Source organism: Anastrepha ludens, chromosome 3, assembly GCF_028408465.1.
Source record: "Anastrepha ludens isolate Willacy chromosome 3, idAnaLude1.1, whole genome shotgun sequence".
NCBI classification, from domain to species: Eukaryota; Metazoa; Arthropoda; class Insecta; order Diptera; family Tephritidae; genus Anastrepha; species Anastrepha ludens.
In genome coordinates this window covers 13,294,376-13,315,621 of record NC_071499.1, presented here as the reverse complement: position 1 = coordinate 13,315,621, position 21,246 = coordinate 13,294,376, and the positions used below count along the sequence as shown (strand labels likewise).

Here is a 21,246-nt window from a genome sequence, read left to right as displayed (position 1 = left end):
AAATGGGAAATCCTACCCCACCCGCCATATTCTCCAGATATTGCGCACATGGTCTAGTTGACCAGTAGTTCCATTCATATGAAGACATCAAAAAATGGCTTGATCCGCAGATAGCCTCAAAAGAAGAACAGTTTTACAGTTTAACAGACCTTAAACGAGATCTACCAGAAAGATGGGAAAAGGTAGTAGCCAGCGATGGGCAGTACTTTCAATGATTCACTTGTAACCATTTTTTCAGAATAAAGTTGCATTTTCATCAAAAAAAAAAACAGCGAGAACTTAGTTGCGCACCTAATATATTTTTCCACTACTTGACATTTATCTTCAACACAGCAATCTACACATTCACATCCAGGTGTCACTTTTGAAAGACCCTTTATTGTAATTTGCATTGAACTTTAGTGCAAAATGCTTGACAACAGGAGTATGAAAGTTCTACGAATGCAGTATATAATACAAGTAGATTTCCAAAATCGAGCTCGGTAATATAGCTTTACTAATTTTATGAAATTTTCTTGAATATTTGGGCGAAGTGCCATTCAATATACGAAATACGCGCAGAGATCGGAAACTTAGATAGAAGCCGTGCAAAAATCGTGTCAAACTTCATTTAGTAAAACCAGTTTCGAATTAGTATTTAGAGGTAGAAAAAAATAGTTATCAATTTGGAATTATTTTAATAAGCGCACTCGGAGTTCTTTAAAAATTGATTTGCCGAATTTGTAGCGTACGCTTTTCGAAAGCCATTTTTGAAAAATCAATATTCACACACTCCCCTTTCAAAAGCCCCTAGGTGAAAAGATTCAAATCCATCATTTTTATTTTTTATTTTGCGCAAAAACAGTCTTATGGTCGATATTTAGCTCGTGAGCGATGCTACGACTACTAAAATGCCGATCAACTTCGATTATTTCTGTGATTTCATCGACACTATCGACATCTTCTTTGTCATCAAAAAAGTTTTGAATAGAATCGACGAAACCAAAAGTGCACGTAATTGGGTGCTACAGTATCGGCACCTTAAGGGGGAACGCCATTGTGGAAATTCAAAAAAATCGATTTTTTGTTTTTGCATAAATTGTTAGTATAACTACTCAAGAAAATGTTGTAAAAATTTTAAAGCGAAAATCAAAAAAATGGTGCATAACACACATCAAAATTCAAATCACCACCATTTTGTCAAAAAAAAAAACAAAAAAAAACGGCTACGTACAACGATAACCACTATTATGTAGATTAATACAATTTTTGGTTTTTTTGATATCAGATGATTATTCATTACTGTATAGCTGCCACCAGATGACGTCATTTTTTTACCTCGTTACGTTTATTTACATAAATTGGTAATTTTTCAATATTTTTAATAAAAATCTACATCAACATAGTTTAACACATATTTAATAAATTGTCTTTTATCCGATCCTCGAATAATCATTCCTACTTACAAAAAAAAATTTCCAAAAATCGACTATTTTTTTACCCCGAACAGTGGCATTCCCCCTTAAATACAATTCACAATTTTAGCAGCCTGGCTTGCATTTTCGCCGTTATCAAAGAAAAACTGTAAAATGTGCCGAATTTTCTCTTTGTTAACTTCAACTGTTAATACCCTGTAACTCACAACTGAATGGAACAAACAAAAAATAGCAAAAGAAGATTTTTAGTGTAAAATGTCACCTTGACAACGAGCATAAACTTTAAAATGTTTAATTCGATACTTTACCTGACATCGATCACTACATCCATCTACCGAGAAAATAATGAAGAAATCCATTATCCCCAAACAAATATTTCGATTTCGGCAACTATTCCTTAGTGGGTGTCTATTTTAGTGGGTATTTGTGTCTGTGCTTTTGGTCTAAAAGAGCTTTTCATAATAACAGAAAGCGCCAGATTTTTATTTCTTAACAGAAATTTTACTGTAGTTGCGCTGTTAAAATACCCGCATGTGATGTTGACGTGATTAACATTGCTTGTGATCGTGCGATCACTGTTAAACGCTCATACATGTAAGTATGTACTGTATATAGCTGTATCAACGGCTCATGTGTTTTCACACTCACATACACACATACATACTAATGTAAGCACAAAAAGCGCCACAATGCCGAACAGCAGCCCACAGAACAAGCTAGAGCTCCAAATAGAATCGTTTCAGTTGGTATTCAGAGCTGTTTGAGAATTGTTGTGCAGATCGGTCAACGCTCAAACGAGAAGCGTATAACAAGTTCGTACAAAAACACAAAAAAAAAAACAAAAAGCACAAACCTAACAAAAATAATTCGATATATGTATGAATATTCGCAGACTGAAGAAAGGCGGTGTATGTATGTACAAGTATTTATGTAGATATATATAAGAAAGAAGAATTGTGCACGTACGTTTGTATGTATGTATGTATGCATATACTCTTTAAATATATGTACATGCGAGTAAAGCGACGGTAGAAGGCGCTGAATGAAACAAAGTATTCATTCGTAAGATGTGCAAAAAGCGATATAGACAGACAGACGGGTTGAAAAAAACAAAAATTACAATAAGAGCAAAGAAAGCGATCTTGCAGATGCGGCAATCGGGTTTGAGAACTGTTGCAAATTTTCTATCTTTTGCTTGAATTAAAGTTCGCTCGCACTTGTTTATACCGGTATTTCGGTTCGAATGCAAAAGGAAGGAGTAAAAACCAAATTAAAGAAAAATCGAATGCAAACGAATAATGCGGATATTTCAACTGAAAAGCACAAAATATTAATACACACTGTCGCATAAAGTAGAGCGCAGCGCAGTTGAACGGACGTGCACGACCAGGCGAAAGGTGTTGAAAATATTTGACTTTTAAATGCAAATTCCTTTCAAAGACTAACTAAAATAATTAACATTGAAAAGTGATTGTTGCTAATTACTTTTAGCTACACGATAAAGCACACATACACACACACACATGTAGGAGGCGAATTTCAACGCTAAGCAATCACTACTTTCACGTGCTTGATGCGTACATTAAAATACTGGCGATAAGTGTTTACATGCCAAAAGGTCACGTGCTTTCGAGCCATTAATTCAAGCATTTAAACATAAAGCGAGGCACCCGCTAATGCCAGTCGGCGAGTTAATTTCTAATTACGTGACTTTCGCATAATTTTCGTAGGTCGCTTACTTTCGATTTCAACCCAACTACTAACAACACAAAGAGACAACGGTTGTGGTGGCGATTTTCAACTCTCATTACCCCTAAAATTGCTGAAGCCAGAGAGCAGAAAGGGGAAATTGCGCATAGAAGTGCAAGTAAAGTGTGTGAAGGTACGAAGTGTGAACAAAAACAGAGTGCAATCAACATAAGCATAACAACAACTACAACAAACGAGGGAGCCGGCGACTGTAGTGTAATGGTGAAACCGCTGTTGGATTACTTTTATCAATACGTTTTTGATTGGCTGGACTATTGGCGATTTCAGTGTAGCTGCAGTGGCAATTGCAGTCGTAATAGCAATAACAACTACAGCAACAAGTACGATTTGCGGCGATATAGCACAGCAAGGCAAGCGACTGCAACAAGGCGCCTGCACCACCTCATAGGCGAGCGTAGTTAAGTGTGGGTGATGCACAGCAGGCAACAGCGGAACGGCAAATTCTGTACGCATATTTGAATGCACAGCAAATAAAATTAATTAAGAAGAAGCAATAAGAGCAACACAAACAACACAAACAACAGCGAGAGCCGAAGTGGAAAAGGGGAAATTGAAGCAAAATAAATAGAAAAGAATATCAGCAAGCAGCCGCACGCAATAAAAAAAAATAAAAGAAATAAATACAAAAATATAAATTTAGAAAAGAAAAATAAGGCGAATAGATGCTTGAGTACTTGTGAAAACAGGCACATTCCTGATAAGCGAATAGCGTAGCAAAGGTAGCAAAATAAAAAATAAAAATACGTAAAAACCAGTAGTAAAACTAATAAACAGCTAAAGCTTAACACACACGAGTGCATGCGAGAAAAAGTAGAACAACTGCACGCGAGTAGGAAAAATTGCTGAAAAAAGTGTCAAACGCGAGTGTGTCGCAGTAGCAGAAAAAACAAAAAAAAATTGCATTTCATTTACATTTCGCTGCCAGCAAATAGTAGAGGCAGCAGCAGCAGCTGATACACATTTCGCGGCAAGATCATCAACATTTGCACTCATTTTTCGCGCCTAGCACAAGCGCCAAGGGGAGCATTAACCTGCAAGCGACGAGTGGGAGAAAACACCGCCAAAGCAGTATAAAGAAAGTAAAAATATTTTTTTAAATAACTACGCGCACGCCAAAAATCTGAGCATTTCTAGAACACTTCAAGCGAAAACTTTCTAAATTCCTCTTTGCGTTTCTACTCACGCAAATAATCGACGACACCAAACGATCTCAAAAGCCTACAACGAAGCACACACTGACCTAGCTCAACGCTTACTGTAGTGTGTAGCAATTCAAAACAACAACAACAACAGCAACTAGTGTGTTAAGAATAGTGCAGCTTTTTTGTAAAGAAAAACAGAAGAAAATTTTCTAAAATTAAGAAATTTTGTGATTCTGGCAAAAGTGGAACTTCATTAAAACTAAAAGAAATATTTTTTCGAGTTAAACGTCCTCAATTCATATAAATAGATAGAAACAAAGATTTTTTTTTAATTCATAATTAAAAGTAATATTGCAAATTTATCGATTTCGTCGTAAAGAGAAAATTCATTGAAATCAGCGTTCAACAGCGTCGCTTGTGAGTTCCCGCATAGTTTACTCATTCAGCATAAACCAGAAAGCAGTACTTCCGAAGGATATCAAAGTGAGTAATATTTTTATATTATTTGTGCGTACACACATACTTATATGTATGTACTTATATGTATGTGTGTTACATATATAAGTTAGTTGAATAAGTAAGTCAAATAATTATATATTGTAGATATAGCGTTTTTTAATGGAGAAAATTTTTCATAGCTCGCAATCGTCTGTCCAGGGGAGACGGTTTTTGGAAAAAATTCAAAAACAATTTTTTTTAGTTTTTTTTTAATTTATTTTTAAATTTTTTTATTGTGATTGTGATTGATTCGAGTTTTTGATAACCTGATCCAATGGATACCAGGCAAGATCAGTAAAAACGAGAGCAAAATGAAAAATATGCAAAAAATAGAATATATATATTTCGAACTTTTCTTAGTTCAGTACACATGGTGGCGCAAAATTAATCATCCAATTTGGTTTTTCAATGTTAATGGAAAGGAGTGTACGGGTAAGGCCAAAGGCTTTATGTACTGCGACCAGATTGATCTATTGTGCGCTCTTTAGTATTGCAAGGAATTGAACCAGCTGCTCAGGAGGGAGCATTTGTAAGTTCGCATCCAGAATCCAGAATTCTCTATCTCCTGCATTGTAATGCTTCACAGTTGGTGATTAAGTGTTCCATGAACTCCTCTTCATCACAGCAATACCTGCTTAAACTAGTGCTAGATAGTCCTCGTGTATTGGAATATTTATTGTAGGCAAAGTGGCCTGTAAGTGCCCCACAGAGTAATCTGAGACCCTTTTTGTCTAAGGTTAGAGCAGATTTTGCTTTGTTGGTACCTGAACTTTGGCTACTTTTTGGAGTGATTAAGGCCATTAGTACTGCTCCAGTATTCCCTGGTTTTTATTTCGGTCCATTTTTTTGTTTGCCGGCTTTTTTTTTGTTTTGTTAAAGCTGAAAAATAGGGTTGGTCCAATAAATGGTCCTTCCGCCCCTATTTTGGCTTAAAAGCCGGCCTTCTCGTTTCCTTCGTTTGACTGATGGACATTTTGTTTTAACTTTTACAAGCCCTATTACTTGTCTTTTTGTTTACTTCAGCTGTTTAGTTCTCAAGTGTCAAATTAGATTGGCGTACGATTCCATGTACAAAAATTATAAATTTTCCGATGGAGTGATTAATTTTGCGCCACCTTGTCTAATAGTGAAGTGTATCTATAATTAGGGTATCAGAATACTTGAAAAATTCCAAAAATTATCTCAGAAATGTGCAACTAATCAAGATCAGCCACGAGACTTATAATTCCCCTAATTTAAACGGATTATGCGAAATTTCTGTGGCAGCAGTGGTGAAAAATTACAGTTAATATCTATTGTGAATAGAAAATAATCAAACTTAGAAACTGCACTAAAAATTAGAACAAAAAATGTTCGAAATTACATTAATTGTTTTGATATTTCCGAGCAGTATTTCTCAGCGCAGCTAATACCCATATTTGTTGCTTGCGGTCCATCTTTTACTGACAAAACTATCCAATAAGCAAATCAGCTGTTCACTAATCCGCGTAACCACGTAAAACCCGGCTGTCCCACTACAATGCTAATCAGAATTAACTGCCCGGTAATCCCGATTAACGACAACGAAATACGAAGGGGCTTGTGCGACATACATATGTTGTTGTTGTTGTTGTTGTTGCTGTTTAGTGAGATCCAAGTATAGCAGCAAATGCTTTATCTCGATGTGTTTGATCTCATTAATTTGCTGTAAGAGGCTTAAGTAAGGTAAGACTTACCGAAAGAGCGAAATCGTGCCCTAGCTAGCCCTGGGCATTCACATAAGTAGTGGAAAAGACTTTCCTTCACTCCTTCGGCTTCACAGCTTCTGCAGATGGGATCAAAGGGGAGGTTGAGTCTGGCTGCATGATCCCCCACCTTCCAATGACCTGTAAGGGTTGCAGTGATGTTTGGTCGAAAGTATCTTAACAGGTTTTATCTTAACTTGGTTTTTATACGATAGCCCAGTGTTTTTTGCTGTAATACATGAAGTTAATTTCTTCCACTTTCTTTCGGCTGAAGCATAATAGTGTGAAGCGAGGGATGCTTTTATTGTGTTGAGTGGGGTGCCACGACTGCCACCGTCTCTGCTATTTCTAGTGTCGAACCTTTCCTTGCTACCTCATCCGCTATCTCATTGCCCCGTAAGTTCCTGTGACCGGGAACCCATATCAGAGTGATTTCAAGCCAATGACTAAGCATTTCCAGTGCCTCTCTACACTGTAAGACTAGTTTGGATGAAATGGAGTTGGAGTCCAAGGCTTTTATAGCTACTTGACTGTCTGAGAAGATAGCTACTCTTGTATCAACTTCCTTGTAGAGTTTTAGTGATTTGCATGCTTCTCTGATCGCTAAAAGTTCTGCCTGGAACACGCCGGCATAGTCAGGAAGTCGAATTGACTGAGATAGGTTGAGTAGCTCCGAATGGAAGCCAGCTCCCACACCACAGTTCATCTTAGTTCATCTTCCAATCTCCTTCCCTTTGCCCCATTCGGCTCTCGGTGGAAAACGTACCGTAAAGTCTTTTTTTCCTCAAAAAAAATCCAAATATATATAAGCTTATCTTTTCTTTTAAAAATAATTAAGAACAATTTTGCGTCTAAAAATGCAAACGAATTGATCTAGAAAAACGGCCAGACACGGGCATGTTTTTTTAGTCATACTTTCAAAATATATGTATACATACATATATATATGTACGTAGATATTGCTAATGTGCGCACACGTCCGTCAGCCGGTGTTATTGAGAATAACGAAGTACTTGGCGGCTGAATCTAAGGCTTGCGCGTCTACTTGGCACTCAAAGAGGATGAAGTCTCAGTTACAAGTGGCGCATTTGGCCTCTAAAAAGGTCAGTACTTCTGCCTGTTATGCAATACTGTGGTCAAGATACCGAAAAGAAGTTTCTATGCACAAAACAGACTGCTTCTTTCGATCCCCCTGCCGAGCTGAAAATCAGTAATTCAATAGCTGCAGACGAAATGCTGCGTAGTCTTTCAGCAATCGTTTTTTACATTTGCGCCGTCTGCGACTGCGACTGATTAATTCTCAGAAGCATAAATTCAAGCAGCAGCAAAAGCAGACAAAAATATTAGAAGTTTTTAAACAATGCTGAAAATCAACTATGTATAAGTACAATACATAAATATATACATACATACATAAGGTGCGTTTCATAATCATAAGACATCTTTGGTAAACAATTTTTGAACTACCATAAGCTCGCTTTTACTTTCCGGAGTAGCTTTTATTTGGCGGCATTTTAACAGTTATAGACTTAAGACTTTCATCAATTGTTTCTGGTGCGAAAGCTCACAAGACTGTACTTTTACTAGTCTTTTCGGCGTTTCATAATGATAAGGCACTAGTCGAATATAAGCTTCTGAAAATATAGAAGTTGCTGATTGTTGTTTTGGATGACTTTAATTATAATTTTATTCAATTTAACCTAAAACGCCGAGGTGTTCAATATCACAAGAGAAACGTGGAATAATTTTGGCCTACAAGGATTCAGAATTCAATCAAATTAATGGCAGAAGTCGTTGTATTATCCGGAATTTTTTACGGAGTCCTGAGACTTACAACATTTTGAAGCCCGTTGGAAGAAAATTATCACTATCAAGTCGAGAGCAGCGAGCAATCATAAGAAAAGCTTCTAACTCGACTAAGTCTTGCGCCAACTTGGCCGCTGTTCTTCAAAATAAGGTTTCAAAAACAACAGTTTGGCGCACAATATAGAGAACCAATCATTTAAAATTATCAAAAATAAGAAAACGATCCATCCTTTGAGATGCACAAGCTGGCGCGTCTTCAGTTTGCAGAAAAACACCTGGACACCAACTGGGACACAGTAACATATTTGGAATATTTTTAATGTTACCCAATTTCATAGTATATTTCAAAAGGGTTATATTTTCGGATGAAAAAGAAATGGTACCTTGATGGACCCGATGGTTTTTCAAATTATTGGAGAGATTTGCGCAAGAGCCCCCTCTTATTTTCCAAGCGCAACTTCGGTGGAGGTTCTGTTATGGTTCAGGGTGCATTTGCGGGTTTGGGTTGCATCGTAAGCAACTCTTCATATGCAGTTTACTTCATCGCGAATGAATAGTGGGGACTAGAGGAATGTTTTGAAAAGTAGTCTTCTTCCTTTTATTCAGGATGATCGGAAAGTGCCCTTCTTTTTTCAGCAAGACAACGCCCGAATCCACGTAAGCAGAGAAACAAGGCAGTTTTTGGCCGTTTGTTCCAGAGAAACTATGGACTGGCCGGCGTGTTCTCCGGATCTAAACCCAATAGAAAGCATTTGGGGTATATTAGTCTGAAGAGTTTACGCCAACAATCGCCAACTTGACAACACCAACGAGCTTAAAGCTGCAATTAAGGCAGAATGGGCTTCTCTAGATAGAAACTTACTTAAAAAGCTAGCAGAATCGAAGGAAAAAAGGTTATTTTGTGTTGCTAAAGCAAATGGTGTTTCCATAGAATACTAATATATTCTAGACAACAGAAAAAAAAATTTCCAAAAAGTATACTTTTGCTAAACGATCACTTTAATTTAACAGTGTCTTATCATTTTGAAATGCCTGGAAATACGTTTTTGCTAAAAATGTTCTTTATGTATTAAACAAAGTTCTAACTTCTGTAATGATACGGATAACTTTTGCTACTTTAATCGATGTGTAAAATTTTTATATTCCTGAAAATCTGAATCTATAAATGAAAATACTTTGAAAAATTAGGGGTATCCTATGGTTATGAAACGCACTTTAAGGGGGGAGCCTGCTTTAGAGGCTTCAAAAAATCGATTTTTTCGTGGATTTTTTGGGGAAGGTAAGAAATATTCGATTGAAACGAAACTTTTTGGTTTTATTGTTATATATTTCAACAGTCCTCTCAAATTTTTTCATTCAAATATTACGTCATATTATGCCTGGTACAAGCATTTTGCCGAGGCGCCTTGGGTGTGCTTGTGTCGTGCGGCGGGAAAGATGCAGGTCGCAATTTTCATCTGAAACCAAGCTTTTATTTAAACCAAGAAAATTAAACAAAAAGTGAGAAATTCAACAATTTTTCGCTAATTAAAAAGATTTTTTTTTTAATTTTTTTTTGTAAAATCAAATTCACTTTAGATTGTTTAAAAAGTGGGTTAATCATAACTTTCTTAAGGTTTTTTAAATTCAACTAGAAGAGAACTTAATTCCGAATACAATCAATGCTATCCCGTTTCGATAGGACGTTTAACTTTTTCCGTATCTTTCCCGGTAATTAGGAAAAATCGCAAAAATAAAAAACCGAGAAATCGCATTTCGAGCGATCCGGCCGCTCGTATACCTGCTCGACGCTTGCTCACAGTTTCTTCTGTAACTCCGAAAATATTTTGAATTTGCTTCTGAAATTTTGAAGACACATTCTTGGATAGTTTGGGAAGACATTTATGCAAAAAAAAAAAAAAATCGATTTTTTGAAGCCCCTAAAGTAGGCTCCCCCCTTAATGCATATGGCTCGGTGTGCTATTCTGTTCCTATTCTATTCCTATTCGAATAACAGCAAGCGATTGCAATTAGTGGTGAAATCATTGCACGGATTGCTACTGGTTGCATGGGTGGCAACGCTTCCAAAATCGCCTAGTGTGCAATTCCATTGTTTCAGACTGCACTGTGGTAAGATCTAAAAGAGAATGAAAGAAGCATTCAAGCTTTAGTTGCAAAATACGAGCGGTAAATGACCCATTGAAAAGAAATGGTTGAATTGTTGCGGCGAATTTGCGTAGACATGACGAGGCACGAATTTCATCAAAGTACAATAATTAAAACAAATTGATTTCGATGGGTTTGTCACAAAATAATTGTTTATCAATTCAGTATTTGACTTCAAAATGTACGAAAATGATGCTGGGTATCCTTGAAGGTCACTGCGTAACAGAAAATATTCTTTTTTTTATTGTTCCTTCTGCTTACTTACATAAACACATCTGAACTGTTTTGTAACCGTGAACCAAGCGAAAGAGACACATGTAACAATATGTTTTAGCAGATGTCTTTGGCACAGAACGAATACGTCTGCAAGTCTCGTTTCGGCACATTTGCTTTGGCATTTAGTGTTTTTTACTTTATGCCACCGACAGTTTTTCTACATTTCCATTCTCTTCGCGTATTTTCGCTTTTTATGTAATTTTATCTTATTTATGTTGCTGGTATTTTCCACTCAAAATTTAACGTGTGTGTGTATACACGTACATTTTTTATTTTTGAGTTTATTTTTAAGTATATTTGAACATTTTTCAAAAACATGCCGCCCTGCTGTATTTGTTTTCGTATGAACTTTGGACTTTTTCTCCCTCGACAACAATGATGAAAATAATAAAAATATGTCGTTTATATCATTCAATTCCAATTCTTTACATAAATATATCTGTATGTACGAAGTGTGTTCAAAAAGTATTGCGAATTTTGTGTTTTTTTCAAAAATTATTTATTTGTTCACTAATATCTATTTTTCCCCTTCAAAGTAATCCCCATGAGGTATTATGCACTTGTGCCAACGTTTTTTCCAATCTTCGAAGCACTTCAAAAAATCATTTTTTTTTATCTTCTTCAGCTCCTCCTTCGATGCCATCTTTATCTCGTCAATCATAGCATAGCGTCGTCCTTTCATGGGCCTCTTCAGTTTCGGCATCAAGAAAAAGTCACAGGGGGATAGATCTGGGGAATACAGTGGCTGTGGCTGTGGCATCATTAGTGTGTTGTTTTTGGCCAAAAAGTCGCGCACAAGCAACGATGTGTGAGCAGGAGCGTTATCGTGATGCAAAAGCCAATTTTTGTTCTTCCACAAATCCGGGCGTTTTTGGCGGATTTATTGACCGTTTTAGTCTGTGGCAAGAATTCATGATCCACAGCGCCCCTGCAATCGAAGAAAACGGTATGCAAACTTTTACATTCGACCGAACTTGGCGCGCTTTTTTCGGCCTTAGTTCGTGCGGCAGTTTCCATTGAGATGATTGAGCTTTGGTTTCCACGTCATAACCATAAACCCACAATTTGTCACGAGTTATGACCCTCTGGAGCAAATTTGGGTCGTCGCGAACAAGGTCCAACATCTCATTAGCAATGTTCATGCGATGCTGCTTTTGGTCAAAATTGAGCTTTGATACGAATTTTGCGGGCGATCCGTCTCATGCCCAAATCATTGAAAAAAATCGAATGGCACGAGTCCTCAGCAACTTTTCTAACGGTAATTCTACGATTGGCCAATACCATTTTCTTCACTTCATCAATTTTTTCGTCTGTTGTTGAGGTGCTCGGGCACGCTATTCGTGGTTACATCTTCTCGGCGTTCTGAGAGCATTTTGTACCACCGATAAACGTTGCTTTGGTCCAAAGTAGCTTCTCCGTATGACACAGTCAACATTCGGAATGCATCTGCACACTTCATTTCGTTTTTCACACAAAATTTCATACAGGTTCTTTGATCCATCTTTTTGAATCCATCTAAAAATCGAAGACAAGCCAAAACAAGTGCAAGCAAAGCAGCTGTCAACAATTAACTGAACATTCAAAATGGACTAACTCGTTGGCATGAGTGAGAGACATAATTACCAACAGATCGCCACAAAAAAATTGAAATTCGAATATACCTAACCTGCGAAAACTCAAAATTCACGATGCTTAAGAATACAACAGTTTTGAAGACTTTAAAGTCACGAGAATAGAGAATACTAACTCTGTCGCAAGACAAAAGAGGCTTGTACTTATATGGGTTCCAGGACACTCCGGTGTTCAGAGAAAGGAAAGACGTTCAGTTGATGGTTGGTATTATTACAGGACACAACTAATAGGGTCAGCATGTGACCACCATTGGAATCATTGAGGGCCCAATGTACCTGTCTTGCTCGAAGGAGGCGGTTAGCACAAGCACTTTCTCTGTGAGTGGTACGAGTTTTGGGTTCCGATGTCGTAAGAATGAATAAAATTCGTTCTCTCAAACTGGAGGATATTTACAGATTTACCAAAGAATCTGGAAAATTCTCACGGGACTAGCTACTTCTGTCTCTGTCTCTGCCTCTATTCTTTCCTATCTCTTTCTCTGATACTTTTCTCCTTTCCTCCTTGACTATCTACCCTCTTCCCAGAGCTCCTAGTACAATGGGTGTGTTAGAAGCCACCAAATCTCTGGTTCTCCTTGGCTCGACCTATTCAAATTTCAAATTTTCAATTTCAAGGTGGCGCTTTCCGCAATCCGCTACTTTCTTCTTTGCGATTCGACATTTGCGTGCCGTCGGCACAGAATATAAAATAAAGATCTGATAGTATTTGCCAAGATGCTACTGATGGTGCTAAGGTATTTACGCATTACTACTATGGCAATGTCATCCGCCTATGCTATTAACTTGAGCGCTTTCCCATCAAATTTCTTTAGTATCCTGTTAATCACTGGTAGCCATAGGAGCGGTGATAGCACACGGCCATGAGATGTGCCCCTGCTCACTACTCTGACTAACCTCGCTTCGTTCCATTCCGCCTTATTCTTCCTCTGTGACCTAATAGATTTTTGATCTACCAAAATGTATAGCGGGCTCTATACCTAGCATCTCTAAGTTATTCATTAATTTATTAAAGTAAAACAAATCTTTGTATCTATCATTCACTCCACTTACTTTCGCTTATTCGTCCTCTTCGTTTCGTTTATTTGTTTATGTGATACTTACCGTGCTAAGTTCATGAGTCTGAGATGACGCAACCTGGTATTCTATCATTTTTGAGATCAAGTGAAGTTAATAGTTTTATTCAATAGCTCATCAGATTTGACAAAAAAATGTTGTCACGTGTAGAAAACATCATGCAACTCACAAAAGAAAAGTGCAGAAACTGCAAAAAAATGCTTAGCGAATCTTTTTTGATGGCTTTTGCTGTGGAACTCTAATTGGCTTATGCAAAAACATTTAGTTTACAGATGCACACATTTACTTATGTTTGTGTGTATGTAGATATATTTTCAAAAATAATGAAGTCATGTGCTCCTCCTTTAGAAATAAAAAGCAGCTGCCTATTATGCAGTTAAAAGAGCTCTCTTCACTGCACGAGCGTCGCCTTCTACACTTCAATCGCGCGAACTCATATGAATGTCTGTATGTATGTCAAAACTATTAAATTCTTGTGAGTTGAGCCTTTAATTAATAAATTTATTGCATGAAACTGCATGGAATTGTCAATTCCATTAAAGCCCTAGATAGTTGACCAGAAAATCTCAAGTTTCACTATCACAAAATAGGCAAATATTACACCGCGTAAATTGTGAGAGGCATCGTGGGAGCGCAGGTGCGCACTGACAGACGGATTGGTGAATAGTACCTTTTCATAGTACTAACGACCAAATGCACCCGGCATACATACATATATGGGCTATCTGCCTACCTTGAAGCGGGTAGCCTTCATAGCGATGGAAGACTTTTTGAATGTCTTGTCCCATATTCCTTCAGAATTGGTAGGTGTGAGGCTTTTGGGAAAACAAAGTAGGATCAGCTTGAAAGCAATGCTTGTGCATGTAGCCTGAGTTATTGCTAGGAAATTGCCTTTTGTTTTGCTGGGTGATGTAGGGTTTAAAATGCATTCGCACTTATAGCGACCGTCGTACTATAAGTTCTACTACACACACGTGTTACAATGTATGCGCATAAATAAAATAAACATTGTAATATTTCGATGTATTGTGAAATAAAAATTTCCCACTTACCCCTCAGTATATATTAAATATCTGTATGTATACTATCGTAATTACTATGCGCCTATTAACCTATCTGTCAGCACCTTCCGATTAGCTCTTAAAACTAAAAGCTACGAACTCAAATTTATACAAACAAAATGACTTATTTGAGCAAGTAAGCAAAAAACTTAGATTTTCTGAGAAAATAAATTCAAACTTGATTTTGTATGAAGCGAGTATCACCAGAACTAACACCGATCAGGTGTAATTACGATTTTTGCAAATAACAAAAAATTAAAAAAATTTTCTATCAATAAAAATCAATTTTCTGCGAAATCTAAACAACAAGCAGATTCTACGAAGATCAGAGGCTGTAAGGAAAAGTAGAGTAAATATTTAAGAGGGCACTTACCCACACTAAGTATACGTTTACATATGTATGTACAGATATACTAAGTTTTTTTTTGCTACTTTAGAGTTGCTTTTACTAAACATTGAAAGCTAATGAAATTTTCTGAGTCACTGCTGGCTTTTTGGAATAAATAAAATGGCTTCAGCTAACATTGTTTTTTAAACGGAAAATATATGTATAAAATATCCATACATATTTGTGTGTGAACGTATTTCTTGTATATATTTACTCGCATAAATAAACATATCCATTTAGTTCCCGGAAACGGCTCAACCGATTTGTAGGAACTCTTAGATTTATTGGAGGTTTGCACTCCGACCTCATGGCCTTTTGTGCTCATGAAGTCTTGAGAATATTTTGCTTTCTACGTTTACTTACATTGATGTTATACCTGAAAATGTTACTATAAGGTTGCCACCTTTTTGAAGTTATTTAAATAGTAAATAAAATATTGCAGAGGGGTAAGCAGCTGAAAAGTATTTTCAAATTCAATTCAAACACATTTATGTTTACATAGAGTTGCCACTTTTTTGAAATTACTTAATAGTGTATAAAATATTACAATGCGGTTATCAGCTGAAAGGTATTTCAAACATATTTATTTTTACATGGAGTTGCTACCTAATTTTTAACAGAAAATTTGTTTTATCAAAATGTTCCTATAAGGTTGCCATTTTTCCGAAATTAATAATTAGTATATAAAATATTACAATGCGGTTATCAGTTGAACTATTTTAACTGTTTCAATTCAAATATATTTATTTTTATATGGAGTTGCCACCTAATTTTTAGCAACATATTTTTATTTATTTTATTATTTAAAGAGTTAAAAGTCCAATATTACATTTAATAGTTAAATAGCAAATAAAGGTGGTAACGATTTTACACCTGAGTAGACGTTATCCTTGGGAATATTTGCATAAGGCTGCCACTTATTTAAAAAAAACTGTATTTAAATAGTAAAAAATATCACAATATTAATATCCGATAAAATGCATTTTGACCGTTTTAATACAAAAATATTTTTGCATGGAGTTGCCACCTAATTGATATTTTTTTTATTTGTATTAATTTAATTATTTAAAGAGTTAAATAGCCTTTATAATATTTATAGTTTGAATATCAAATATTGATATTCTTAAATCTTCACCAGAATAAGCGTTAACTTGGAATATTCGATTAAGACTGCCACCTATTTTAAAGTATTACATTTATAAAGTAAATCAATATTACAATGTGGTCACCTGATAAAATGCATTTCGACAGTTTTAATACAAAAATAATTTTGCATGGAGTTGCCACCTAATTATTATTTTTTTTACATGTATTAATTTCATTAATTAAAGAGTTAAAAAATCAATATAATATTTAATGTTTAAATAGCAAATAAAGATAGTAAAAAGGCTTAACCTAACATACGTTAACCTTGAAAATATTTGCCTAAGGCTACTATCTTTTTTAAGGTATTACATTTAAATATTAAACAAATACCAAAATGTAGTCATCAGATTAATGCATTTTGATAGTTTCAATTCAATTATATTTTTACATGGAGCTGCTACTTAATTAATATTTTTTCTTTACTTGTATTTAATTTATTATTTAAAGAGTTAAACAACCCAACCTTTTTTAAAGAATACCATTTAATTCATAACTAAATATCACAATGCGGTTATCAAAAGAATGCATTTGGATAGTTTTGATTCAAAAATATGTGTACATAGAGTTGTCACCTAATTTGTTTTTCTTTTTGTTAAATACCAAAATATGGTCATGCGATGAATATACATTTTGATAGTTTTAAAGTGAAAATATTTTTACACAGAGTTGCCACCTAATTCACTTTTCTTTTTGTTAAATGCAACAATGTGGTCATCCGATGAATGTACATTTGGAGAGTTCTAATTCGAAAATATGTTCACATAGAGTTGCCACCTAATTCCCTTTTATTTTTGTTAAATACCAAAATATGGTCATGCGATGAATACACATTTTTAGAATTTCAGTTGAAGAATATGTGGGTATGGAGTTGCTACCTAAATTTCTTTTTATTTGCAAATTTTTCATAAAAAAATAATCTTTCTCGAATCGATTGAGAGATATTTCAGGCGACTTGAAACCAGAAACATATTTCAGTATGATAGCAAATATAGATTACTTGGAAACAGTTCTAAAGGTAAAGAAAAGTTTGAAATTTACTAAAGTAAAATGACTTCGTGTATTTAGGAACCAGCATTAACACCGATAACAATGTCAGCCTTGAAATCCAACGTAGAATCTCTCTTGCCAACAAGTGCTACTTTGGACTAAGTAGGCAATTAAGCAGTAAAGTCCTCTCTCGACGAACAAAACTAACACTCTACAAGACTCTCATCATGCCCGTCCTAACGTATGGCGCAGAAGCTTGGACGATGACAACATCCGATTAAGCGACGCTTGGAGTGTTCGAGAGAAAGATTCTGCGTAAGATTTTTGGACCTTTACACGTTGGCAACGGCGAATATCGTAGACGATGTAACGATGAGCTGTATGAGCTTTACGACGACATAGACATAGCGCAGCGAATAAAGATCCAGCGGCTTCGTTGGCTGGGTCATGTCGTCCGAATGGATACAAACGCTCCAGCTTTGAAAGTATTCGATGCGGTACCAGCTGGTGGTAGCAGAGGAAAAGGAAGGCCTCCTCTGCTTTGGAAAGATCAGGTGGAGAAGGACTTGGCTTCACTTGGTGTGTCCAATTGGCGCCGGTTAGCACGAGAAAGAAACGACTGGCGCGCTTTGTTAATCTCGGCCAAAATCGCGTAACCGGTTATCGCGCCAATTAAGAAGAAGAAGAAAAAGAAAAAAATGAATAGAGGTAAATTTTTCATGCCCACCATGAGCACGTCTACAGATAAAATCCGCCAAACAGTCGATTCGTGAATGCCTAACTATTGATATCCAGATATCGATGCCGAAGGTTGCTCAGCAACACTTTGCGCTTCAACAAAAACATTTTTAACAGAGCATCTAGTTTTTGGGCTGCCAGTCCTTTTTCTATCCCCGATGGAACCAGTTACTTGACATTTTTTCACCAAACTTTGAATTATCGACTCGTTCGCATGATTACGTCCACCAAAAAAGTCATGAATTTTGCGATATGTTGTTCTTAAAGGTCGACCATTTTCATAATAAGATTTAATAATTTCCATAGCCTAAAATTGTAGATCTGTTTACTTGAAAGTGATACAAAAAAAGGTGCCTTCTGGAAATTATTCACTACTCATATATCGGCGTCACAGGTGTCACTTTTGAAAGAACCTTTATTATACAACTAATTGGCGCGCACATCCTTTGTTGGATGTTTGCCCGAACTTCTCCTCCAATTTGTGGTGCTGTAGACTGTTATTAAGCGCACTGACACCTTAATTATGCTTATATTTATAAACATAAATATAAATACATATGCATATTATTCCATTACCTGTGGGTCATAGCTTTTCGAAATATTGTTATTTTAAAAGGTCAGTGATTGAAGATTTTCTTGCAAATAAACAATTCGTGCATTCAAAAGCAATTTCCAAATTAACAACTTCTAAATTTCCTTTCACTAATACGTTTTTTCACTTTGCTACTTAAATTATTTACACATATATTTACTTAAGTAACAACTTGAGCACACACACACATACATATGTATGTATGTATGTGACTATAAATAGGAAATTAGAACGCTGTCATTTACATAGCGAAATGTCACAAGCATTTGACTTTATTCTCGACCAGTTTTCTGCTAATGGCGTCAAATTATAAAAAATCACTTAACTGTCATGAAAGCAGTTAAAATAACTTAATAAATAATCTACCGACTTACAAATATGCAGCACAATTACCAACAATAAATCAATGTATTAGTAGTATAAGTAGGGAGGGACAACATGTGGGTGTGTGTGTGCGTATAAGGAAATGGTAGTAGTTATTCAATCGCAGCATACCAATTCACATGACAGTTTATCAAGCCATTTAAAATTGGCATGCGGCTCATAAATTTGTAGTTAATGAATTTTTTATCGACCCAACAAAGCGCGTGAAACGTCAGTATGTATATAAATATGCCCATATGTACATGCAAATGTGAATGAGCACATAAGGGGATGCGAAAAAATTTAATTTCACATAAAACATATTCACATTTATGTGCATTAGGGTGGCTCAAGTGAGCCATGCTCATGAGTGGGATTTTCATATATGTATGCACTTCCCGCTTTCAAGCACCGATCGTTTAGACGGTGCTTTTATCCGGAAAATACTATAAACCTTTTGTTGCTGTGTTGCTATGGTAATTTGCTACTGAATTATGATGCCAGGTAATTTACACATAACTGTGTAACTGTGATTGCCCTAATATTTTAATGGAGCATGAAATGGAACATATTTTAAAAAACGCACAGTCGTTGCAAATTTTTCTTTGCAACATATTTAAGGTGTGGTCAGACTTGTCAACTTGAGAAATGTGCGTTAGCCAATACTTCTGGCCACGTTTGGATAAGAGGCGTTCGAGGGATATTCTGAAGATGACGAAATCTCATCTCTCAAATTTCGTGGGCATCCTCACGGGGCACTGCCCGCGGGGTACACATGCCGTGAGGCTCGGAATCACTTCGAGTCCTTTTTGCGTCAGCTGTATGGAGGATGAGGGGGAATCATCTCAGCACCTGCTCCTCAGCTGCCCAGCTCTCGCGGGACTAAGATTCAAGCATCTTGGTTCTCACTTCTTTTTTGCGCCTGCTGATATAGCGGGTCTTGATAACAAAAAACTGATGAACTTCATCAGCAGCATAAAGAGGTTAACACAACCGCAGACCAGTCACCCTTCATAGTCCACAAACACTCAACCCTCCCCAACCCTTTCCCTTCGTCCTATCGTCCTTTTCCTTCACCTCTCTTTCCCCTGTTGGAATGGTATCACAAAGGATGAACCAAACTCTTTCGTCCAAGTGGGCCCACTCTCTGGGCAACCATCACTACCTAACCTAACCAATACTTTCCATAAGTAATTTTTAAAATTAATTTGTGACTATGTGATCAAACGTTTGGTTATTTCTCACCCGTGAAAGTGATACTAATAGGACTATCAATAAGTTCGTGCGGTTTTTTTTCGAAATTTGAAACTTTATTGACGTAAAATGGTTACAAATTTAATATTCAAAATATTGTCCATCGCTTACTACTACTTTTTCCCATCTTTCTGGCAATTCACGGATTCCCTTTGTGAAAAATTCGGTCGGTTTTGCCGCAATCCACGAATCGATCCATTTTTTGACTTCATCGTAATTACGGAAGTGCTGGTCAGCCAGGCCATGTTGCATCGATCGGAAGAGATAGTAATCGGATGGCGCAAGGTCTGGACTATACGGCGGGTGGGGTAGGACATCCCATTTGAGCGTTTCTAAGTATGTTTTGACCACTTGTGCAACATGTGGCCGAGCATTGTCATGTTGCAAAATAACTTTGTCGTGTCTATCGGCGTATTGCGGCCGTTTTTCTCGCAGTGCTCGGCTCAAACGCATCAATTGTCGTCGGTAGACATCCCCCGTAATCGTTTCATTCGGTTTCAGTAGCTCATAATACACAACACCCAGCTGGTCCCACCAGATACACAGCATAACCTTCAGGCCATGAATATTCTGCGCCGACGTCGATGTTGAAGCATGGCCAGGGTATCCATACGTTGCCCGACGTTTTGGATTGTCGTAATGGACCCACTTTTCATCGCCAGTCACAATTCGATGCAAAAAACCCTTTCTTTTGTGCCGTTGAAGCAGTTGTTCGCATGCCATAAAACGGCGTTCAACGTCTCTTGGCTTCAATTCATACGGCACCCAATGGCCTACCTTTCGGATCATTCCCATGGCTTTTAAACGTTTGGAAATGGTTGATTGATCAACTCCCAAAGTTTTTGCAACCTCTTCTTGCGTTTGAGCCGGATCTTGATCGAGCAATTCCTCCAATTCGGTATCCATGAACTTTGGCGGCGCACCCTCGCGTTCTTCGTCTTCCAAGCCAAAATCACCACTTTTAAAGCGTGCAAACCACTTCTGGCACGTTCGCTCAGATAGAGCATGCTCACCATAAACTTCCACCAAGATACGATGACTTTCGGCTGCTTTTTTCTTCATATTAAAATAATGAAGAAGAATTCCCCGCAAAAACACATTATTTGGCACGAAATTCGACATTTTCAAGTGTGGTAAAAATATTGTTGTTTACGCTTCAAATAAAAAACTTATACTGACGTTTGTGCCTTACGACAGTAGCTCTCCAATGAATGTTTGGAAATGTGGATCGATGGA

The 21,246-nt window shown here is 36.7% G+C and overlaps 1 protein-coding gene across 1 annotated transcript in view; it reads left to right on the top strand.

Annotated features, from left to right (window-relative positions):
* The first annotated feature begins 2,139 nt into the window (after nt 1–2,139).
* Nucleotides 2,140–21,246, top strand: part of LOC128857040 (uncharacterized) — a 99,218-nt gene continuing 80,111 nt past the window's right edge. Inside the window, exon 1 of the mRNA XM_054092569.1 lies at nt 2,140–4,810. The gene's annotated coding sequence lies outside the window, so the exon portion shown is untranslated. The remainder of the gene's footprint in view (nt 4,811–21,246) is intronic.